This window comes from Lemur catta, chromosome 1 (assembly GCF_020740605.2).
Source record: "Lemur catta isolate mLemCat1 chromosome 1, mLemCat1.pri, whole genome shotgun sequence".
NCBI classification, from domain to species: Eukaryota; Metazoa; Chordata; class Mammalia; order Primates; family Lemuridae; genus Lemur; species Lemur catta.
This window is the reverse complement of record NC_059128.1, coordinates 18,083,071-18,107,979: the sequence shown is the minus strand read 5'-3', so window position 1 is coordinate 18,107,979 and position 24,909 is coordinate 18,083,071.

The window sequence follows — 24,909 nt, the reverse complement described above, 5'->3', positions numbered from 1 at the left end:
AATAGCAAAAAACTAAGATGATACAACTATTATAGTCTAGAACCATAATTTTTTGTAAATAATTTTCTCTCAATATCTAAGCAAATGATTTTCATGGTACTGGAGATGAATCATTTCTGGGTAGGGAACTTCTTCCATGGTGCTTTCACTGCCCCAGTGAAAACAATGATTGTTTTCTAGCGGAGGAGAAGCAGGGGCCAGAGAAAATTGGTTTCATCATGTTGCCAGGCTGTTGGATCTTTATTCATATGTTTTTACTCTAATGAATTTAGGGAATGAGTTAATGAAAGTATGCAGTTTGTGGGGCAGTTTAGTGGATTAAATGTGGTAATGGATATAAGGTGCTTATCAGAATGTCTGGCTTATGTTAGGTGTCCAGAAAATTAGCCATTGCTTTTATAAATGCATTAAATGTACAATCCTGTCTTTCCTTTTTCTTTCTTTCTTTTATTTTTTTACTGGGAATATCTTCCTTAACAATAAAAAATATATAGAATAGTAGAAAAAAGCAGGAAAAAGAACTTGAATAGTCTGCTGCTTTGAGAATTGCTGACTATCATTATGGACATGATGGGGTAGGTGAAGAAGATTAGAAAGCATTTGAACTCATTCCAGCACTGGTGACCCTTTCTCAAACCCAGATGTTTAAATGACTGCTCAATGGGGATGTGTGGGATTATAAATATGTCCCATCTGCTGCTACTGTCTGCCTGCTCTTGAAAGGTATAAAATCACTTGCTGCACGTGGCAGCAGCAGCAGTCCCCATTCCAAACCACGGCAGTATTAAAAGATATCCAGAAACCATTCTTGTGGCAAAGCCTTCCAACGTTTGCCTAAAGGGAATAAGTAAAGGTCGAGGCAATCACTTCATTAATGTGTTGCTGGATAGAAGTGCAATGGGAAATATTTTATAATTTAATTGAGAGATGTGAATCTGGATAATTATAAACAAAAACTAGAGTGCATTTAAATATTCTACTCGAGAAACCAAAAGGCATGTGTGCAACATTGTATGAGATACATAATCCTTTTCTTCAAATGGGCCCTTAGCTGCAAGTATTTTAATATTTCAGGGAAAAACAACCTTACACTTTGAATATGTAACACTAGTATTAGTATTATTAATAGCAATAATATATTAATGTTTACAGTTCCTCTGCTTTCTATTATTCTGTATTTTATGACCCCCAAGTTTTTTTGGTTAATTCTTTCATACACTTTGCACTTTTTAATGACTTTATTACATGTTTATTTACTTATCAGCTTTCTGCTTCATTAGATAATCTGCTCTAGGAGATCAGGGACTGTATTTCTCCTATCTCTTCATACACTGTACTCAGAAAAATGACTGGCATATAGCAGACACTCAGTAAATGGTGTGGAATATATTAACATTAATAAAGATCATTTATATTGTCTAAAATTATTCCATGTGATGAATATTAGATATGCTTCACCAAATAGTAACACGAAAATAATTCCAGATTTTCAGATACTTTAATTCCCTGGTTCCTTCTTCAGCTTAAGACCATATCAGATATATTTACAAATACGTCCTTGGACTGAAATAAAAAAAGACAACAGGAAAGTAGCACTCTTAAAGAGTATTCTACAGACCCAAATCTGTGGCAAATGTCCTTTTTACTTAAGGAGAAGACACATTGAGGTGATTCTATTTGCATCGAGAAGAAACCACAAGAGATGGGTAGATACATAGATGGATAGATAGATCCTTACAACCTAATATCTAAACTCCCTTTACCAGGGGACAGGAGGTAGATTTAGATGACTCTGGTCTTTTATTTATTTATTTTTTGCTTTTTTTTTCTCTTTCACAATCTCTCAACAAATGATGACTCTATTTTATTTAGTTATTCTATCAGTTACAAGCTACTCGATTTTGAGCAAGCTGCTTGGACTCAGTGAATGCCAGTATTTTCATGTGTTCATTAAAATAAAATGCATATGATTTTTGTTAGCATCAAATGATGCATGACATGTGAAAGCAATTTGTAAATTGTAAAACAGTGACCCAATACTGATGGATTTTGTACTGTTAATTGTTAGATGTGCTAAAAGACTTCTGATGATCTATTTTCAGAAATACAATACTGGTTTCATAGAAAAATAGAAAAGTTAAGTATTGACTAAAAGGAAGATTTGGAACCATCTAATATCTAAAGTCACAAATCAAAATGGAAATGTAGCTATGGGAATCTAAATTACTCCATAATTATATGTTTTATTTGTAAACATGGGAACAGTAACAACAACTAATATATGTCTCTAATACTGATGTTTTTGTCATCAGTTTGTGTTTTACTTAATTAAAAGATAACTTCATATTTTGAATATAATTAGGTAATAATATTGCCCCTTCATCTTCTACTAATATTGAATATTTGCAACTCTTCTCAAATTTAAACACACATAAGAGTTACCTGGAGTGATGATGTCCCCACAGATTCCTGGGACCCATTTCTAGAGATTCTGATGTAGCTGGGCTGGGATGGGGTCTGAATCTTTCCACTTCTAGCAAGCTCCCAGGTGATGATGATGGTACTGGCTAACTTGAAGCACCGTTCTGTAGAGTGATGGTGCACAAGAGCCAATATAAGTGATTTCCTCACCAATTCACAAGGGAAAGAAAGATATTTCTAATGGGTTATTGCCATGTTTTTATTGAGACTTTCAAAATTTTGAAAAACAGCATTTTTTAGCATGACTATAGGAAAAGTAGAATTTGAAATGTATGGTGTGTAGATTGAGTTCCTCAGGAATCAAACCCTGAGGTGGAGGTTTGCATAAAAGAATATTAATGGGGAATATTCTTATGAGTGACACTTTTAAGAGATTGACAGAGGCAGGATTGGGCAGAGTGAAAATGTTGAATTGTGATGCAGTTGATGTTGTCACAGCCAATTCTATAGAGAACTTTGGAGAAGTTACACCTCTGTGGACTTGTTCCTATTTGAGGCCAGGCTTTTGACCCTCACATCAGCCAGTAATTTGTTGTAGGCCTAACCTGGAGAGAGAGTGTAATATTGGGTAAAGCAATATTCTTCAGCAGAGGTCTCGAGAGCATTCCTGAAGAGAGATTCAGTTCTAAGCCCTCAGAACTCAATACATCTGGCAGTCTAGGGCATGAGCGCTTTGTAGGGAGGAAGGGAACTTGATACTTATGGTCTAATTTGCTAAAGATTGTCTATTTGATATTTTGAATTAGTTCATTTTCATTGGGATATAGGTACTGAAGTGTATACTTCAGCTGTAGATCACTTGGATTAAAAACATGCATTACTTCCAATCTGAAATATCTACAGTTGTTGAGTGAGCAAAAGTAAACCAGAAACTCCCATGTGTGCCACCCACCTAGAAATTTTTTTTGTTGTTTCCTGCTTTAGAATGAACTAGCACTTTAGTTTCAAAATTGTCAGTATTTTGATTGTGAAAGATTGTGAAATGAAAAATGTTGGGGATAAAATGTTCTTTGAACTATTTCACCTTTTCATAGAAGCAATTTAGTAATTGGTTTGGCCTGGAATTATAACATTTGCCTTATAACCCACCCCACGAACTCAACAAATACATTAACTATGAATCAAATGGGATGTTTTAGACAATTAATTTGGGTGAAATCACTAGACTTACCAAGTTATTTTATACAAGTGTACTATATTACTTTTATTGATGTGAGAAGGGATACTATGAATTATCTAGCCCACTCCTTCATTTTATAGATTAATAAACTGAGGTCTAGGGATTTATTATCATTCTTTCTTTTAACCAGTATTTATGGAGACTCTGTCATGTCCCAGGCAGCTGGCTGAATGCAAAGGATAAAATACAGAATTAAAGAGACCTTGCTCCTTGTTCATGCAGCTTAAAATTTTGAGGGGTGCTTAATTAAAAAAAATAAGGAAAACCAAATAAAGAAAGAAGATAATTAGAAATCTTATTACAATTGAATAAATCATCAAATTATAATAAAGAGAATAAGAACAGGGATCCATTTGGATGACAGTCAGGGAAGAACTCTTTAACAACTACAAAATCCACAAATTAGCGAAGCGAGAGTGTTGCAGGCAGAGACCAGCTCAGAATGTCAAAAAATTGGACAGCCCACTGAGTTAGGTGGGAAGTTGAATGTCATGAAGTTGTGTAAGATGGCAGGGAGTAGTCCACGTAAGTGAAGTATAAGGGGGTATGCAAGGAGGTTGGATGTAGAAGTTGAAAAATCATTTAAAATGCTGTAATGTGCAGGTGGGCAGGAAAAGAATAACTTGGTCCAAATGAAGTCAAACTTTCTGGAAGCTAAATATCCACTTGATTGTTGTGAGTGTGGGACGAGCATCAAAGGCCATATTGAGGAAAACCAGATAGGGAATTGCTGTAGTTGTCCAACTATTTAAATATTATATGTTTAGGTACTAAACAATAAAGGACATTTTTATTTTTTTTATATTGTAAACAGACTATAGTTACATACTTTAGTACATGTTCCATGTTTCTTCAATCTATAGAACTTCTCTTGATATATATTTTTAAAATAGTGGTCTTCTGAGGGTTCTGTTTGTCTATGTGTACACACACATGAACACACACACACACACACACACACACACACACACACACACACACACACACGAGGGCTGTCCAGAAAGTATCCAGCCACTGTTAATATGATGAAAACTTATTACATGGCTGGACACCTTACAGACAGATCTTATATATTTACATATATTAATTATATATGTATATATGTCATCTTCATTTTGGGATGATACTAGAATTTTATAATTCTATATTTTCACTTTTACTCTTTCCACATTTTACCTATGTCATTCCATCATATTCCAGCTTCTATATGTCTTTTTTATATTAATAAATAACCTAAATTTCACTGTTGCTCTTTTTAAGGTCATTTTTTTTTCTGTGACTGATTTTAAGATCTTTGTGTTGTGTTTGTATTTTTGCAGTTTGACTATGATGTACTAAAAGGTATAGCATTGTTATTTCTTGAATATGTGGGTTAATATGTTTCATTAGTTTGAGAAATTTATCTGCTATTATTGTTTTAAATATTGCATCTGCTTCATTTCTTTCTTCTCTACTCTGGGACTCTATGCATCTAATATGCCTTTGATTAAGTCTCTTATGCTCTGCTTTAATTTTCCCTTTTCATTCTTTTTTTTTAAACTTTCTGCTTGACTTTGAATATTTTTTATTAAGCTGCCTACAAGTTTACTAATCCTGATTTTGTTCTGTTCAGACAATGGTAAAATCATCAAATGAATACTAAAATTATGAGTTTGTATTTGTCAGTTATAAAATAATTATTTTATTATTTCTTACAGATTGCAAATTTCAGTTGAAATGCTCCCTGGTATATATTTTCCCATCTTTTCCCATATATATATACACACACACTATATATATATTATATATGCTAGACTCATCTAGATTACAGCAAGATATTTATACAATAAATGTTACTTGGGGAAAGAGACTAACTCAGAAAATAATTCACATCTCTCAAGTTACACTAAATACAATATACTTATTTAATAGGATAGTAGAGAGAGGGATAGGAGGAAGTCAATACTGTAAGTGGTTTGAAATTCTATCAGACAATTAGAATGACCTGGAGTGTGAGACAAGAAATTTTTATAAGCCACAGTGCTTTGCTACCACTCTGTATTAATTACATCAGATCTTCATAGATGAGGAAAAGTCATTAGTATTTTTTAAGCTCTCCAGGTGATATTTACCCAGGGTTGGCCTGCTTGCAGTCATTGACCTAACTGCTTTCTTTTCCCTACTTACCCTCCTTCACATTTTCCCGTATTATGCTTGCACTAAGATTCTTAAGAATAATTTGTAATAAAAGTTAAATGGACAGTGAAACATAATTGTACAATTAGGAAAATTTCCATAGGCATGAAATGAATAAGTTTTCCAAGAGTAATGCATAAATTCATGCAAGTATTAAGGAGATTACTGTTAACATTCCTTACTATCAAAAAAGACTGTTACATAAACACATATTTTTAGTGGATTCTATAGAAAGACCAAAAGGAGTCAAAATTAAAACATGTAATATTAAATGTTGATGATGTTAAAATTATATTAAATGAGCTTCCTTTGGAGTATTTTGAAAGCCATATTGGATAAAATAAGAATCATTTTTAACTGGTAATGTTCCTACCACATGTTGAGATTGTTTGCTTTTAAATTCGACCTCACTGTCATGAGTTAATGACTTCTATCCCATGAAATCCAGTAAATAATTCTTTAATTACTAGCATTCTTCATCTTTCATTGGCATTTAACACTATTTTATAATACTTACTTTAAATATTCTTCACCCATGACTCTGTAATAGCATATGAAACCATAGACTATATTTGTTTTGTTCACTATTGGTATATAATAGATGTTTAATACATAATTTTCTAATAAATTAACAAGGCATAATAAATAAAATAAAATTATTTTATAAGAAAATATCTCAAATCATTTTTAAAATTATGTGAATCTTTTAAAATAATCTATTCATGATCACAGCTGAATATTTCTAGGTTGTTTTTTCTTTTTAATAGAGCTATATTTACTTTGAGTAATCACTAATAAACATTCAGTTTAATGAGTTTATATCTACTACACTTAAGAGGAGAAATAGACCAATTAGACAAATAAAACTTTCCACCTTTTATGTAGCAACAGATACTGAATGGTATTTACAAACAGTGCCCAAGGTCTTACAAATTAAAAGCATTTGATAAACGCTTGTTAAACAAAGACATAAATGAAAGAATGCATAAAAATGAATAACATTTTCAGCAATATAGGTCATATAACATATAAACTCAATTTCTGATCATTTTGTTTTACATATTTTCTATGAATATTTTCTATACATTATTGCCTTTACCAGTAAGATTAGGGAAGTTAGCAACATTTCTATCACATTCTCTCCTTGTCTATATTATTCTGATTAAGTTTATAAAATCCAAAATAGCATTGTAGGTATATATGAAACGAGTGCTGGACATGATCAGCCATAGCAAGTTTTGAGCTTACTGAAGCTTTATTTGGGCAACTTTGATGAAAACAGTCTGAATCCATCTGAGCAATGTCAGTATTAGAACATATTAGAACGTATTTCTTTTTGGTCTACCTTTCACTTCCATTCAGCCCAGTGACACACAACCAAAGAACAAATTTATAGATTATTATATTTTTAACAGAAACATAGTCATATGTAAAAGGGAATGCTGTTTATTAGACGACAGCTACAGATGTCTGCTAAGCTCTTTGCATTAATATCAGAAGGCTCTTCTGTCCTGGGACATCTTCTGGCCTGGTTGACAAGGGACATGTTTGCATATAAATCATTATTTAGCTATAGGTAAGCTTTTACTTGCAATAAGAGGAAAAGCTGTGATATACTCAGAAGACACTTTATATAACTGATTTATCACAAATTTCCTAACAATGCCTGGCACATTGTAGTCATGATCTGTACCTAATCTTTCTCTATATATATTTGTGTGTATCTATGTTGATATCAATATTTATGTTCATACTTATTTAATGAATAAATGAATGAATAATACATTTTTACTGAAATAACATTTAAAACATAACAAGTTCCAGCAAAATACAAATAGATTGTAATTAAATCCTTTCCAACATTATAACTGAATTTAAAGCAAATCAAGGACAAAAATAAAAATACTATGATATCAGAAAGAAAAAGTTCTACATTCCTCCAAGATAATACATTCTTCAAAATGTTTTATTTTAAGGTATTATGATTATAGTCATGGACAAAAGTGTCGTAATTAGGCACATATAATAAGTGGCACTTTATCTAAGTGTATGTAATGTACCAGCAGGAGAAATAACTATACCTGAATAACAAATACCAAGAGCTGGTTTTCAATCAACTGCCAGGTCTCTTTTGTGCTCTCTGCAATTCACAGAATAAATTTCTGAGCTTGGAATCATGGGACCACTGCCCAGAATTGAAAGTGCAACTGTGATTGTGAATGTGACTTATTTCATAAAGAAATCAAGTTTCCTACCTCATTCTCATTAACAACCAGCTGCAGGTTTTTAGGCTCCAGGGGCTGGCTTGATATTAGTAACATATTGAAAACTAAATACACCATTTTATTAACTAAAAAGGCATCGTAAGCTGTGGCTGTGTTTATAACCATATGAGTATTTCAACAGTTATATCAACAATTTTCTTTTGCTTTTATATTATAAATAACAATATAGTACAATGACATAGAGACTGGCATGAGATGATTGTCTGCTAGGAAATAAATTTCATGAAAGACATGAGGATTAGGCTCATTCTGTTCACTCTCAAATTAGCATATGCTACAATGAGGCCAGCAGAAATTAGCAAATCTGTGATCTTAGATTCAGTACCAATTGGGTCACTAACTTTGTGTGACTTTGGATATGTCACTAAGTCTTTGGACTTCTGTGTCATCATTGATACACAGAAATAAAGTTCCAAATCATTTCTAGCTTACAGGATATTAGACAGGATCAAATAATTTGATAAAGGACTTTCAGGTCAATGTGGTTAGCTACTGCATCTGATTTATTCTCTAGTACTTTACAAGTGAACTGTACATTACAATACTTAGCTGCTCTCTAAGGTAGCCATGAAAATTTCAGATCCTTAATGATTTTATTTCCTAGTGATCTATTGTTTACGTCAATGTGCATTTAAAGGCTACACATCTAATAGTGCAACATATCCAGGGATAGAAGTAGGCCAATTACAGTGAATGGCAATTTGAGATGTGAATCATTATTAAGAAGTGGTGGGGGCAGGAAGGCAATTGAGAGTGGGGTATCCATACAGTGTGTGTGTGGGGGGAAATTCCCATTAAAAAATGAAATTAACTTAATGAAAGCAAAAATATCAGCTATGGAGAATGGATCAATATGAAATGTGGTATGTGTGTGGAGGAGTGTGTTCCTGTAATATTTTTGAGAATAAGAACAGAATCTTTAAAAATAATCAGAAGCTAGAATACAATAGTATAAAATTAGCCAGAGTTTAAGATCTCCATCTGCAAATCAATAGGTTCACCAGACCAAGAGAAATTTGAAGAGAAAAATCTCTTAAATATCAGTTCTGTTAAATACTTGAGTTTCAAAGAAAAGAAAAAAAACAAACTTTTCCTTGATTATTTCAGTTCTGGAAATTAACCTGAGGAAGTATTTGAGGATATATATATATATATATATATAAATTTACATATCCATATAATTTATCTCAGAATTTGTATAATAATTAAAATAAGAAGTAATGAAAAGAACCACAACAGAAAAGATAAATATAACATAATTATTACATACTATGAAAATGTGTACAAGCATACACACTCACCACATGTCTGAAAAGAGGTGCTAATAATCAGAGTGCTGATGAGTATTTCTATCAGAAAAATGGACTATCTACTATTTTTGTCTGAGTAGTTCACATTTTAAACTGAATATATGTAATGCTCTGGTGAAGTCAGAACATAAAATTTCTAGTGGTGAAATATTTGGTAAAATATTTGGATTAAAATAAAACTAGATTTTTGCTTCAAGTTAGAGGTAATTGTATATATTTTAAAGAATTAATAAAAATAAGGCTAGATAGCAGGATAAAGATTAGAAAAATAAAGGAAATGCAGATTAATATACTGTGGGTCTTTAAGAATAGGGCTTTGCTTATAAAATTGGAAAATAAATTTTTTAAAAAAAGTATCAGTGTTGATATAGAGGATGGCCTCTCTCTTATACTGTTGGCAGAGCTATTAGCATCTCTAGAAAAGGGTTTATGAATAAATATTAAAAAGTCAAAAAAAAAAAGTCATTACATTTGGCCTAGTAATTCTACCTCTAGGGATTTAAAGTGAGAACATAATTAGAAATTCACATATATTTATATATAATATTCATGATGGAAAGAGTATAATATTTCAATATACAGAAATGGTTAAATTAATTTCCATTCATTCATGACAGAAAAGTTGCAGAAATTAAATTATGGTTGCTATTTCTTCCAAAGAATGTCATATGAAGTGTCTATTGTATATTAATGAAGGTACAAGGCAGAAATCTGAATAAATGACAGATCCCAATTCTTTTCTCTTTAATATGTAACATATGCTTTATCAGTACCATCTGATCAGAGAAACAGAACTACTCCTTGTAATATAAATAAAGAATTTGCCATAGGGATTAATCCTAACACAATTGCGGGAACTGGCAGAGAAGTCTAAGCAAAACTCTTGTCTCTGAGTTTGATGACAAGCGTGAAGTCATTACAGGTCAGCAGGACTGGCCGTCAATAAAAAGCTGGATGCAAAATGAGGGAAAATTAGGACAAATGAAGCAAAATTGGACAAACTGGAACTTAGGACAACAAACTGGAACTCACCTCAATGACACAGATAACATGTAGAGAAACTGGAACCCTTTACGACAGTGATGCACACAGGCCTGGCCCAGGACTCAACATGCTGAAGAAGATCTTGTGGCATCAGCAGGCAGATCAGCAGCATAGCGTCTGAGCCACCATTGTGCTGTGGGCCTGTGTCCGTCCTTGAGAGCATCCTTCTAACTGCCTTGTCACTTACATCTTCCAATTTTGTCCTAATCTCTCTGTAGTCAAACCTAACCTGGAATCACACAAGAAAAGGAATTCTTGGACAGGTATTTCCAGCTGAGCTGACATGGTACGAAGTCATCACATATGCATATGTATTAATATAAATGCCTACGATGATGAGAGTAGGCAATAGTTAGAAAGAAATCAATAGGCATTTCTTCTTTTTGGATGATTGATAATATCTTTTTTCTTTAGAGTTTTTTCTTATATTTTTAGATCATATTTTTTCTTATCAGAATAAAATGTTTTTAAAAAGTTAAATATATGAATCTATAAAAAACTAGATGATAGTAATTCATAAACATTAGAAGAAACTAGAGCTATAATAACAATGTCTGTAAGGTAAAAATAAAAATCAAAACCTATTAAAAGGTGAAAAATCTGGATGAATATCAATAATTGTGACATAGAGCCAATATTCTAATATATTCATAAATAAACAATATATGAATAGCTCAGTGATAAAGATAGACAAGTGAAATAATAGAGAATACACTGAAAAAATACAAATAAGCAAGTATTAAACTAGGCCCTTACTACTTAAAAGAAGTAAAGCAAGCCTTTTTTTAACCAATCAAGTTATAAACTTTGTAAAAGGGAATGGTTCAGGTTGATGGGAATTTGAAAAAATGGAACATACCCTCTATCATTGCTGGTAAAAACAAATTTTCTAGATTATCTAAAGGAATATAGGAAGGTATATATAGCTAGATTTAAGACAGTTTTATATTGTTGACAAAATCTCTTATAATGATCTCCATTAAGGACATTTTTAGAATCTCAGACATTTGCCTAGCTTGTCAACGAAAGTTAATTTCTTTTTTGATTTTTGTGAGCATTGTAAAAGATGGAAAATCTTTAGCTTAATGGTAACCAGAGCTGTGCTTTTAGCTAAGGTACTGAGGATATTGATATAGTTAATGATGTGGAAGGAACTTTACACACTTCTTAATCCAATTAACCCATTTTTAAAGTAGCAAATTTAGACAGAACTCTCTACAAAATCATTTTTAAAGCATTGTTAAACTGGAAAGTGCAAGATCAGATGGAGAAGATGGGAGTAGTTGTGTTACCTCTGACACTTGAAAACCTCTCTTAGTTTATTATTATAAATGGCCATAATGTATATTCTTCTCATTTCATAGAATCATATGATAAGCAAATGCTATAGACATGTGAACATAGTAAAAAGCTATAAAGTAATAACAGCACAGCAATGACACCACACAAACTCACACACACACACACAGTTTTTTCAGAAGAATCTTTTAGATCATCATGTGAAGTAAAATTAGAAAAAGAAAGAACAAAACCCACATACATTACTCTCTGATGTTTAACATAGTAGGTAGAGTTATTACAGCAGAATATTTTTGTTGGTTTTTTGTGTTTTAATGGTGAGGTGAGGGCATTTGTTATAGCTGAAAAAATGGGTGTTTCTTTTATGAAAAAGCATAATTTTAGTAGCTAAAATTGAGTTCAACTTTCGACACTCTGAACTGATAACGTTAGTACATCCTTCCATGATACAGAAATTCAATATCATGCTGAATGCCATTCCATTACCTGAGTGCCAATCTTGTCTCAGCTCCTTACAAATAGGCACTAGCTAGTTGTTGTGAAGCAAATTTAGTGCTGGCAATCAGATTCTCTTTCCATTAAGTTCCTGTTGAGCTACTGCACAGACAAATGACTTCACTCCTCAGAGCAAACACACTCCAGCAGGATGGATTTTAGGACTTGCTTTGCTTGGCATTGATGGGTAACCCATAAACTCCAATAGGCCATATGTTGTTGTAGCAACAGTACAGGAAGAGAATTTTATGAGAGATGTGAAGTGGACGATGAGTCACAACATATTCTACTTATGCTGTAACCAAACTGGAAATATCCCTGTTTTAGGATCTGTGGTCTTTTAATCCAGCTTCTTGTGACAAATATTTAATTTTCTGCTTGCCATTGGTTAATACCTTAATCAGAAATCTCTGTAGAAAAAAATCAATGACTAAGTACCTCCTGTTATTAGCTGTGAAAATATTACCTAAAAACAAAGGAAAAGATAAAAGGAAACAGGACAAATAAAATTAGATTATTTTTATTTTATGCATTCAGGTTGGCCGCTCTCTCTTGCCGATTATTTGCTGAGTTGCACCTGCTTCCCAATTATAGCTTAATCATGTCCTTTGGAGCTCACAGTGCTCATTAGCATTCTATACTCTCCCCCTGAACTTTGATGCCAAAACAAAGCCACATCCCTCATACCTGGAGGTCTAGCAAATGTCTAAGTGGGCTCAGAAAGGGATCTAAATATCAAAGGCAAAACAAGAGACTGGCCAAATCCCTGGTTTATTTTACTTGAAGTCAAAAGGTTTCCTTTAATTTTTAGACTTTCATGGATTATCCACTGCTAGGGGATGGTATTTTCAGGAGAACATTAATCTTGTACATTGCATACAATCCCGTTCAAAAATCTGGCTGGCTGAATGAAAACAGCAAGGAGTAGAACAAGGGTGCCTTCAAGCCCTTTGGAGGAAGTCTGTAGCAATTAGACCAGCAGGAAATCCAATTTAGATTATTATATTTTACTCAGTGAAAAAAAAAATGCAGAGTGAACCAGGAATTTTGCTGAGTTTTGTGCTTTTCGTGACCTTTAGTTTTGCTAAGGTTTAAAAGTTTAGCATCTGTGCATTAGGTTTACTCTTTGGAGCTGGAGAGTACTGATGAACATATATACTGTAGACACAAGTATATAAGTCATTTTAGAAGGAAAACTACAAGTAAAATAAGACATTTACTTAAAAAGGTGTTTTGCTTATATGTTCAGTTTTCCCAAACGACTGAAAAATACCTTGTGTGTGAAACTACAATCCATGAAATCATTTGAGAGAAGATGCTGACCAGGAGGATAGACAGCACTAGTTAACAGAACTACACACCAGTAAGCACTAACTGCCCCAATGACAAGCTCATAGGTTTTCCTCTCTATCAGTGAATGAATCACTACATACTATATTGCACTTAAGCACTACTTGTCTATTTTTTAATGGAAAATATTTTTCTCTACTTTCAGATATAGGCTCATTAAGTTAGGAAATTTAGAAAAAGAATACAGCAAAAATAATCTCACCAGCTAAGAAAAAACACTGCAAGCAACTGAGTATTATTCAATTCTTTCTTCTCTCCATATATTTCATTGATTATGTGAGGACATACCTACTATACTTAAAATCATACACCCTTACTACTTTCAACTGTTTTTTGCTTAATATATTATTTTAGCAATATTTAAATATTCTGGAATAAAATTTCTAGAGTTAAATGATATCAAATGGCTGAGGAGCTATTATATTGTGTAGGTTTAACCAATTCTTTAATATAAGATGTTGTTTTTCCCAATTCTTCAGTACAATGAACATTAACTTTTATTAGGAAAAAAATGCTCCATAAGGGAATTATCAGATATACTAGAATTTTTTAAAGTTTATGTGCTGAATTGCCCTCCAGGATTTTATAATTTACAATGCTAAGGGCAATTATTTCTTTGCTTTTGAAAGAATATTGAATAATATTTCTGTATGACAACAGACATGTGAAATAGCTTTTATGTGCCTTAATTTTCTCATCTGTAAAATGAAAAAAATAATTGTACTTGTTAGTGTTGGATCTTTGATGTCATTGAGAGCACGTTTATATGAAAAGAAGATTTTTTGGATTTTTTTTTAGTTTAGAATTAATGTACAAACTTTCTAAATGCCAACTCCTCCTTAAACTTTTATATTTAACCTCTATTTTTTATTATTCTGCTTGCAAATCCAAGATATTTTAATGGCATTTTAAAATGACCTTTGAATAATATTTAGTACCATTCATATACATAATTAAATTAAGGCCAAACATTTTAAATTAGATGTATACTATTTGATTTTATTTTAAATCATATAATTGCCTGATTTAAAACGCTTACAGGCACTTAAATAATTATTAAAAGTATAATAAATTTATAAATATGGTAAAACATATCATTAGAAACGTTATAATCCTGTGTATAAAATTAGTAAGATTTAAAATTAAACCTAGTAGATTTAAAATTAAAATTAAAAAATCTAAATAGATTAACAAACAACATATCTTAAATTATAATTATGAATCTATTCATAATTTAATGAATTTATAGGTCAAATTCTCTTAAAATAATGCTGCTAGAGCACAATTTAATCTTGGTTTGTTCAAAAGACATGTTTCTAAAAATTTGTGAATTTGTATTTTTGTTGAATCAATCTTTATTAAGTTTACATTATAATTAGAGCTGCTTTATTTTCAATTGTCAGTGGCTTCTAACACTTTAGCTTTATGTTCTTTTTCTTTGTCAATATGTAAATAAATGCTTAAATGTGAAAATTGAAAAAAGAAAAAAAAAAAAAGAAAGTAAACTGACCCTCCATTAGATAATCAAGGTGAATATTTTTAAAAGATTGATAATCTTCCATATTTCTTCTCTTGGAAAGGCTTACCTAATTTCTTAAAATTTTTATCTGAATGTTCTTTTTTATTTACTATTTAATAAAATTATTTGGTTAGTATTTATGTAATTAGGTATTATATAACAAGCATGCACCTGAATTCAGTGAAGGATGTATAGAATATTGAGTAAATGATGTTGATACTAATGCTAATTAGTTTGCAAATACATTGTTGGATTGGATTTCTATCTAACAACTTATTGCAAAGAGTTTGCAGCTGATTTAGAAAGGGTAAATACATAAATCTAAACTAAAATGACTGGAAAAATATCTGTGAGTAATTATTTTTACTTCAGGTTAATGATTGCTTTTCTATTTATAAAAGCAAAAGAAGAAATATAAAGATGGGTGCCTTTGTGTACATAAAAATTTACAAACAGAAGAACAACAATTAATTGCTAACCAATCATATGTTTTAAAATAAGCAAAATTAAATAGTAAGAAAACATGAATATAGAGATGTATCTGATTAATTATCTAACTTTATTTCATCATTTCATTGATTTCTATTCCATTACTAAAATTTTAATTAAGATATAATGTGGATTTAAAAATATGGAAATTTAAGCCTCACACCTTTGTTTCTTTTCAAGTTAGTTTTGCTATTCTTTTCTTTTTTTTTTTCCTTATTTCAGCATATTGTGGGGGTACAAAAGTTTAGGTTATGTAAACTGCCCTTGTCCCCCGACCTCCCTGAGTCAGAGTTTCAAACGTGTCCATCCCCTAGACAGTGCGCATGGCACTCATTATGTATGTATACACCCCTCCCCTCCCCCACCCACATCGGTCCGACACCCGATCAACTTAATTTTAAATATTTTTGGTATATTTTAGAAAGAAAATTCTTTGTCAGTTTCACAGCATCTTTGTGAGTTTTTTAATAGTTGATGCAACATTGGATTTTGGTTATTTCAACTGGATCCACAGAACTTCAGTTGGTTATTATATAAAACTTTGAGATATTTTCTTATAGAATTTAGCTCTCACATGTTTTCTAGGTTAATGCTGTCTCTAGCTATAAAGCAGAAGCAGCCAAAATGTATCTCCTCTTGTTCTTCAGTGCTTCTGTTACTATATTGTTTTTAACTCCTGTAGAACCTACTTAGAACTAATTTCTACACTCATGACTTCCTTTCAGTTGACACAATTTGGACAGTAAATGTTTGCTAGAACATTGTACTGGGTATCTGCGCTTCTATTTTCTTATATCTTCAAATTCATCCTTCACACTGAGGATAAAATTGGCCTATTTTCCTAACTCCGCATTATTTGTTTAAAGCCCTTGCCTTACTTTACCTTTCTGGTCTTCCCCATTACACATTATCACACTTACCCCAAACTTTAACTTCAGAATTGCCCAACATTTGCAATGTTTCCTTTCCAAAGTTGTGCATTTCTATCTGGAATTCTTGAAACTGAGATCTCTCTTCCAGGTCTCTGTTTTAAAATCTTACTCTCTGCAAAGGAATTATCCTCTGGCTTTAAAAAGAATAAAACCAATGCTTTACAAAGTTTTCACTGAAGGGAGAAAATTCACACAGGCAAGGGAAGTTAGAACATTTAGAAATACTCTGTCCCCTATGATCTGCCTGTCCACAAGGTACTTGTCATTTTTTACTCCTGAGACAAGAATAAATGGTATTAATTACTGAATCTTGAAACTTAGATGGGAAAAACATGAGTTGAAAATTTATATACACCTAAGTAACTCCCCCTCTGTGTAAATTACTAATATTATTTCAGCGCTAAGCTTAGGAAGAGTGGAATTTACTTATTTTATTATTTTTTTCATGGTGATGGATATTTAAAAGTTCAGCTGAAATAAGATCTCATCCTTAAACCCTTCCTCAATCCTTCCAAACAGGACTGAATTCTTTGTTTTCATGGAATGCTTTATTTTTATCTTTGTTATAACTAATATCTCTTCACCTTATAATTAGACCTATAACTGTCTGAATTATACAACAGACCATGATTAACTCAAGGAAATAGATTCTATTTTGTTCACTTATATATGCTTTTAGTATTACTTATGTATGAATTATTTTGCAAATGGTAAGCCCTCGATATACAATTATTTAGATGAAATAAATTTTAAAGAATCTCATTAGCTACTCTGTAATTTTGAACATTGGTTTGGAAAACTCAATTTATGAATAGCCAAGTTTCAATTTCAGTTTTAATATTAACTAATTGATATCACCTTTGACATTATTCTTGGTCTTGGTGAAACATCGTAAGATAAAAGAGACCTGTGTCCTTATTTAAAGATCTTATATTCTAGTTGGGTGAGAAAATAAATAAATATAACTATAACATAAATTATATAGTATGTTAGAAGAGGATAAATGTTCTGGAAAATAAAGAACTAGAGCAAGGCAAGGCACTTCTAACCATGTGGAGTTCTAGAGTCACAGAATTATTCTTGCTATGTTCTTTACTGTGTTTGGTGGGTGCCATTTCATTTTCAGGAATGCCCTTTCCTCCAGTTCTCTATCTGGGGAAATATGACATTAATTCATTCATCTATACTTTTAAATACTAGCACAGGCATTGTTTCATATGCTGTTGCTACCTAAATGAACAAAAGCTTCTTCCAATGGTTTTCAGGAAAGACAGTAAAATGAATCATATTGACATTAAATCTTGAATAACAATAAATTATAATATGTACTGATGTGCTTCAGTATTTTTGCATATGGTCTGTGAGCTATCTGTAGGATCTGAGAAATCACATTAAGGGAAGCACCTAAAACATAGGCCATCGGCTGGAGGCAATAGAGTGATAAGAGAGAAAGAGGAAGGTGTATACAAGCTTTGTTTCTTCCAAACCTATTTCAAGAATCACGTCATTAGTGAGGCTTTCAGTGAACATCGTACTCTTTACTCATTCCCATTGTGCTTACAAAACTTTTGTGTACACACTTTCCATAATAGCACACATTGAAATCTATTATAATTTCAATTTATAGTACTGTCTCATCTGATAGATGGCACGTGCTAAGAGCCAAGAACCATTGCTTATTGACGTTAATAAATAGCCCATTTGTCCTGCACTGAAATGTTAATCTGGTAGTCACTTAAATGTTGAAGTGATGTAAGTCATTCCATCCTGTTTGTTAAAAACATTGATACCATTAATTGAAAACCACCTATAGATAATAAACTAAATCTACTAGCTTCCTAAAATTATTAGGAGGTCAATTTATGTTTACTATTTTTAATTATAAAGTGTTACCAAAAACTGGTTGCTTGCATATAAAACTCACCATTCTGAATCATAAAACTTTTAGTGAACTGGCAGATTTGATTTTCTGTATTGTGAGTATGGTATACAACATATCATAAATATAATAGTGTATTTATCAAAACCCACTTTGTTCCTTCAACTAGCAACATGCCTGAAAACCTAAAAGGTGAAATAAGTCTGTACTTTAAGGGAATGTAAAGTTGGATCTAGGCTGAAACATTTGCAACTTATTCACAACCTAAATGATTTTAAGTATTTTATGCATAATATTTTAAATATTCTATTGCTTTGAAATGCCTCACTTATGGAGCTTAAATTCAACAAATCAACAAAATGATTTCAGGAGTAGAAAACAGGAGAATTAATTTAGAAACTGTATTTATAAAAAGATGAAATCCCTTCCTTTTTCAAGCAAAGATACTTAAAATTCACTTTTCTAGGAACAGCAAAAATAGATTTTATTCCTTTCAAGGGAAAATCTATTACATGCACCTTGTCACCCGTCTTTTTCAGACCTCACTTGCTCCATTCTCTCAGTAGTCAGTTAAGAGAGAATAAATTTAGCCATGATTAGTCTTCCTTTATGTGGAGCTTGCAAAGCATTACCAAATAAATATTTATTAAATCATACATTAAGAAAAATGTAGAAGAAAATTGGCTTCAGCCGGAGGAAAAAATGTAGTCTTTTTTCCACCCCCATCCCCCGTCCCACTGGGGAAAAATTGCTTTTCAGTATTTAGGCTGCAGAACAATTGAGACCAAGATTCTCTGCTCAAAAATGTCTCCTTTTAGTTACCAGCGTGATTTTCAATTGAGACAAAAAGAAATGGAATTTCGCAATTTTTAATAGATATTCACTAACTTTTTTCTGAACTAGCCATCTTAAAGTCTGCCTGAAAACAGCCTGAAGAGGAAATTTTTTGGAACCAACCGATCATTGATTGCTGGGACCTCCTTCAAATTATTCCTTGGATCAGAACATCAGTCTAGCTAGTAGGGTGGATTGTCTCTACTGTATCAATGCTGTTATATCTCAGTGGAAAAATAGAACCCTCTGATAATGCATCAGTTCTCTTATTTGGTGCTTTATACGAGATTTTCTTAAATGGCTACAGTTACATACTATAAGACTATTTCAAAGAATGAAGTTTTACTAGTTAAGAAAACTGGTGAGATGAATAGCAATTAGTCAATTTATACTTCTGCTTTCTTCTTCCTCTATCAAATACACATGAGAATGTAGCACCATAAATATACTAAAGTAAATCACTTAGTAAAATAAACACAGTAAAATAAGTCACTTTTTTAAAAATTATTTTAATATTTTGAAATATTTTAAGTGCTTATTCTCACTTTCATCTAGCTCATTTGCCTACCATTTTTGCTTGTTTTTTCACTTATTTTCTTTTTTCCCAAAGATGCTCAAAACACATTCTAAATTCTCCAGATTAAGGTAACAATAAACTGTGTTGGAGGTGCCCCTTTCTCTTTGGGTTTGGAAATAGAACATCCAGTAGCTGCTGCTTTAGTGAATCATCTCTCAAATATGAAACCCAACATGAAATCAGCAACACTAATTCTGCTGTTTACCATTCCACAGTTGTTTCCCCAAAAGTCTATTACTTGGGGCATTTCTGTTACTTTCTGCTTGCTTTTTCTGGGCTCAAATTGTAACTACAAAAACACATAGGAGGAAGGAGAATAGGTCATACAATAAACAAGATTCAAAATGTCTCTTTCAAAAATTAACAATAACATCCCCTTAAAAAGAAGTATGCTTGTTCCAGCCCTTGGTCTTCCATTGTTTGTGCATCTTTATTCCTGTTCTGAATTATTTTATGAATACAGAAATTTCATAGGGAAAAACCAGCATGTTTGTTAACAGAGTCATCACAAAGCAAGGTGTTCTATGGACAGTCAGAGAGGGATAAGGTAAATCTTGGTATATAAAAATATTATTTTACACATATATATAATTATATATTATATGTTATATAATGTATCTTGTTATACAAAATATTACTATATATTCATATTACATAAATATTAATGTATAATATATATTCATTAAAAGATGATATTTCTAGGATTCTAATCCTGATTGTCAATATTTTACTCTAATCAGAGTATTTTGATATAAATAAGCAGACCTAAGAAATATAGCAGGATCAATTTTCTAAACCATATAACTACAAGTTTGGTTGAAAAAAAATCAAAACAAAACAATCTCAGCACTACCTCCATTTTCTGTATGCACCTCAAAATCTCGAGAGAAGAACCCAGAATGTTAATCTATATGAAGAATTAGTTTACAATCAACAGTGCTAATTCAGTTTAGATCTTAGTACAGGTGTTCAAGTCACTTGGTAATATTTTCCTCTGTTGTGTTATATTTTTGAAATCACTCTTCAGGTAAGAAATGAGTTACTTTAAAATACTCTTTTATTCTCCCATGAAATTAGGGTCTAGAACAAAATTATAGGGTATTGTCCCCTCAAATTCTCTTAAAGAAGTAAAAAGATCAATTAGGTTCAGTGTTATGTCAATACCTAAAGATTATTTATATCAATTAAAATTATTAAATATTTATTTAGTGACAATTATATTGCTCTTAACCTTAGTTTTCCATTTATGATTGTGTTAGATTAACTAGTAAATATGCAAAGAATTTGCTAACATATAATAACTTTGGGTAAATGGCAATTTTTGTCTTGATATTTTTAATATCATTTTATATAACCAGAACTGTGCGCAGAATTTATGACCACACAAGGTTTGTTGACAAAATCACCTGTGTTTTATTTTAACTTGTTCTTTTCCTTTGATACTCTTGTGGTACCTTAGACTTGCTGTTCTATTCAGATGATCTTGATAACTAGTTTTCCTCACTAGAAAGCTAGACAAAATGCCAAAATATGAATTTATACATTTATTTCATATTCCCCCACCACTGAAAAGCAAGTCTACTTGATTCTTTGTCTCATGTCCAGAAGACTCTTTGCTCCATTTAACACACCTAAAAATAATCCCAAGTGCCTATCAAATGCCGTATTAAACAAAGGACTCAATTAAAATTGCTGAATTGCATAAAGTGATTGAATTAAAATGCATTAATATTTAACAGTAGCTCGTAGTGCTAACACTCCTCATATTTCTGGAGAATTTTAAGTTAGTAATAACTTTAATATTGTTCAAGTGATAGCTCTAAAATAGTAAAGTGGACCATTAACCATAGGTTGGTAGAGAAAATGGTTACAGTTCTACATACTTCCCAAAGCAGACAACATATATTATTGCCTGCTCTAGGACCAGATTTTTCAATATATACACAGAATTAAGAATATGCAGTATTAACTAGGGCCCAGGTTGTAGATGATTTATTTATATTTGAGAGGAAAAATTTTATAGTAAGAATTTTTTATATCTACAAAGCACAAAAATGTACTTTCAATTAGGCACATTGATATATAAGAATATTACAGAATTTTCAATTGCCAATTCTGTAATAACAAATTTTAAGACTACTGAATGGAGCTAAAATGGTCATTATGAACACAGGACACCAAATAGCCAGGGACATTTTAAATAATGTTGCCAGCTTATTGGTCTAGTTCAATGACTTTGATTAAAGAAATTATCTGTTTAGCAGGATCTGATATGTGGTCAGAGATTTTTCATTGAACTTTAAAACAGAAAAAAGACAAAACCAAAATGAAATCAACAATAAAACAATAAATGAATCCATCTTGCATCTTTCATTAATAGTAGATGGACCTAAAAATGTTTTAAAGTCAGCAAGTTTATTTAAAAAATAAATAGGCCTTTTCATTTTATTATAATGACTTTGAGATATATTAAGCTACATTTCTTTTAACATTCTTTGATTTGATAAACACATTTTCTCAGTTTTACACAAAATATTTTATTTTCAATTTATAGACAAACTATAAGTAAGCGAATTCATTGCAATTTTTAAATAAATGTTTTGACAAATGAACATATGAGACAGACTCTTAACACGTTAGCTACAGAAGTTATTTCAAATAAAGAAGGAAAACTATATAAAAAGCTAAACAAAACTTCAAAAGTAACATTAGCAATAAAGCTTAAAACTTTGTCATATATACTCCCTTAATTCTACTAAACATAAGCCTTGTACTATTTAAAGATGAAATCACCATACTATACCAGATTTTGCTATGTTAGTGAATAATCTCCTATATTTATAATAGAATCCATCTTTATGCCAAATTTGTTATCTATCTAATAGTTTTGTATTTATGTATAAAATATCGATCCAAATTATGTTATACTAGGATGTCACCTAAAAAAAACCCTTCTCTGAAATGTCAATTTCCCTATTGTTAAAACTTTATATAGAGTTTTGGGTTTTGAACCTCTCATTAACTAAGACTCAATGTCTTAGTAGGTTTTTATCACTTTTTATGTAATAGCAAAATCTTTGGGGAAAAGATAGGTGGGCAAAGTATGGCTAAGTTACTGTTAAATATGATTGATGCCTGTAATGGAAAACTAAAATTATATAAATAAATATTATTTGCCATCCTTCCCAATGAGAAAAACACATAGACACATTTAGTTTTTGATTGATAAACAACAAAAGCAAAACTAAATTATATGATAATATTTTTTGAAATGTAATATATATGAAAAGACAAAAGGTAGGTTCACAGGTGGAAATTGGGGAAGACAGTAGAGTAGAAAACATAAGGAAAACATTTCCCCACATAGACGACAATTGCACCAAAGGAATCTATCTAATGTAATAGTTTGGAACTCTAGAGTCTATTTGAAGGCTTACAATTTTCAAGGGGAATGTTTGCATGTTAAATTTGGGGTAATTTCAGTATATGTCAGCTGCTATGGTAGCAGCTACCCACTGTCTACTCCACCAGCCCACTGGCAGGCAGCTGTGCATATGTTCCAGAAACTGCTTCCATGAAGTTTGTGGTAGCCAGGTTGGGCAATAAGGACTTCATCCTCCAGATATCAGGGACCTATTTTCTGAGCACTGATTGCTGTTTCTTCTCTTGGAGGTGCAGGCATGCATAGAGGTGGACAGCCATTGTTGCACCCCTATTCACACTGTTGCAAGCCCCTCCTGCTCCAGCTGCAACAACTCCCAGGGGATTTACCTCTTTAAATTTCGTTCTCTTCTTTTTATCTCCCTTTGCTTTTCAATTTTAGTAGCCAGAAATGTAAGGTATTGGAAATTTAAAAGCAAGCACATATATGGAGAAATTTAGAGATTCACCAGATATACCCAAAGATATGCGCACGCTCACGAAAGACCTGAGACAACCTTATGTTTAGCTCAGGTTGATCCCCAGCACAGAAACAGCCTTCAATAATCAAAATACACAAACAAAAATAAAAATAGTACTCTGTAAACCCTAAGAAAGGGGAAAAGTTTGGTATCCAGAGTTATGACATTATTAGATTCAAATGTCCAGTTTTCAACAAAAAAATTACATATCATACAAAGAAACAAGAAATTATGTCCCATATGGAAAAAATATATACCAACAGAAACCATCTCTGAGAAAGACAAGATGACACAGACTTAACAGAAAAAGACTTCACAAATTTTATTAAAAATTCTAAAAGAACTAAAGAAAGATATGGAGAAAGACATAAAAGGATGTATAAATGAAAATAAAATATCAATAAAGGAATACGAAACTTAAAAAGGAACGAAAAAGAAATTCTCGAGCTGTAAAGTACAACACCTAGAATGAAAAATTCAAAGGCAAATTTGGGCAGCCAAAAGAATCAGCAAACTTGAAGATAGTTTACATTGAAATTAAGTATGAGAAACAGAAAGGAAAAAAAAAAAAAACGATTAAAGGAAAGTGAACAGAGCCCAAAAGAGCTGTTACATACCATCAAGTAGACAAATATACAAATGTGGTAGTTTCAGAAAGAGAAGATAGAAAGGGGCAGAGAGATTATTTCAGAAATGATGGTCAAATCTTTCCAACTTTGATGAAAATCAACACTCCAAAATTAGTTGCATTTCTATTCACTAATAATGAACAATCTGAAAAGGAAATTAAGAAAACAATTACAGTAATGATAGCATCAAAAGACTAAAATACTTAGAAATTAATTTAACTAAGGAGATAAAAGGCAGTTACAATGAAAACTACAAAACATTGCTGAAGAAGATATAATTAAATGGAAAGAAATCCTATGTTCATTGTTTGAAAGACTATTGTTAAGATTACAGTATTATCCCAAACGGTCCACCAATTCAAAGCAATCCCTGGTAAAATTCCAGTGAGTATTCTGCAGAAATAGGAAAACCCATCGTATGATTCATATGGAATCTCAAGGAACCATGAATAATTAAAAAAATATTGAAAAAGAACAAAGCTGGAGAACTCACAATTTCTGATTTCAAAACTTACTACAAAGCAACATT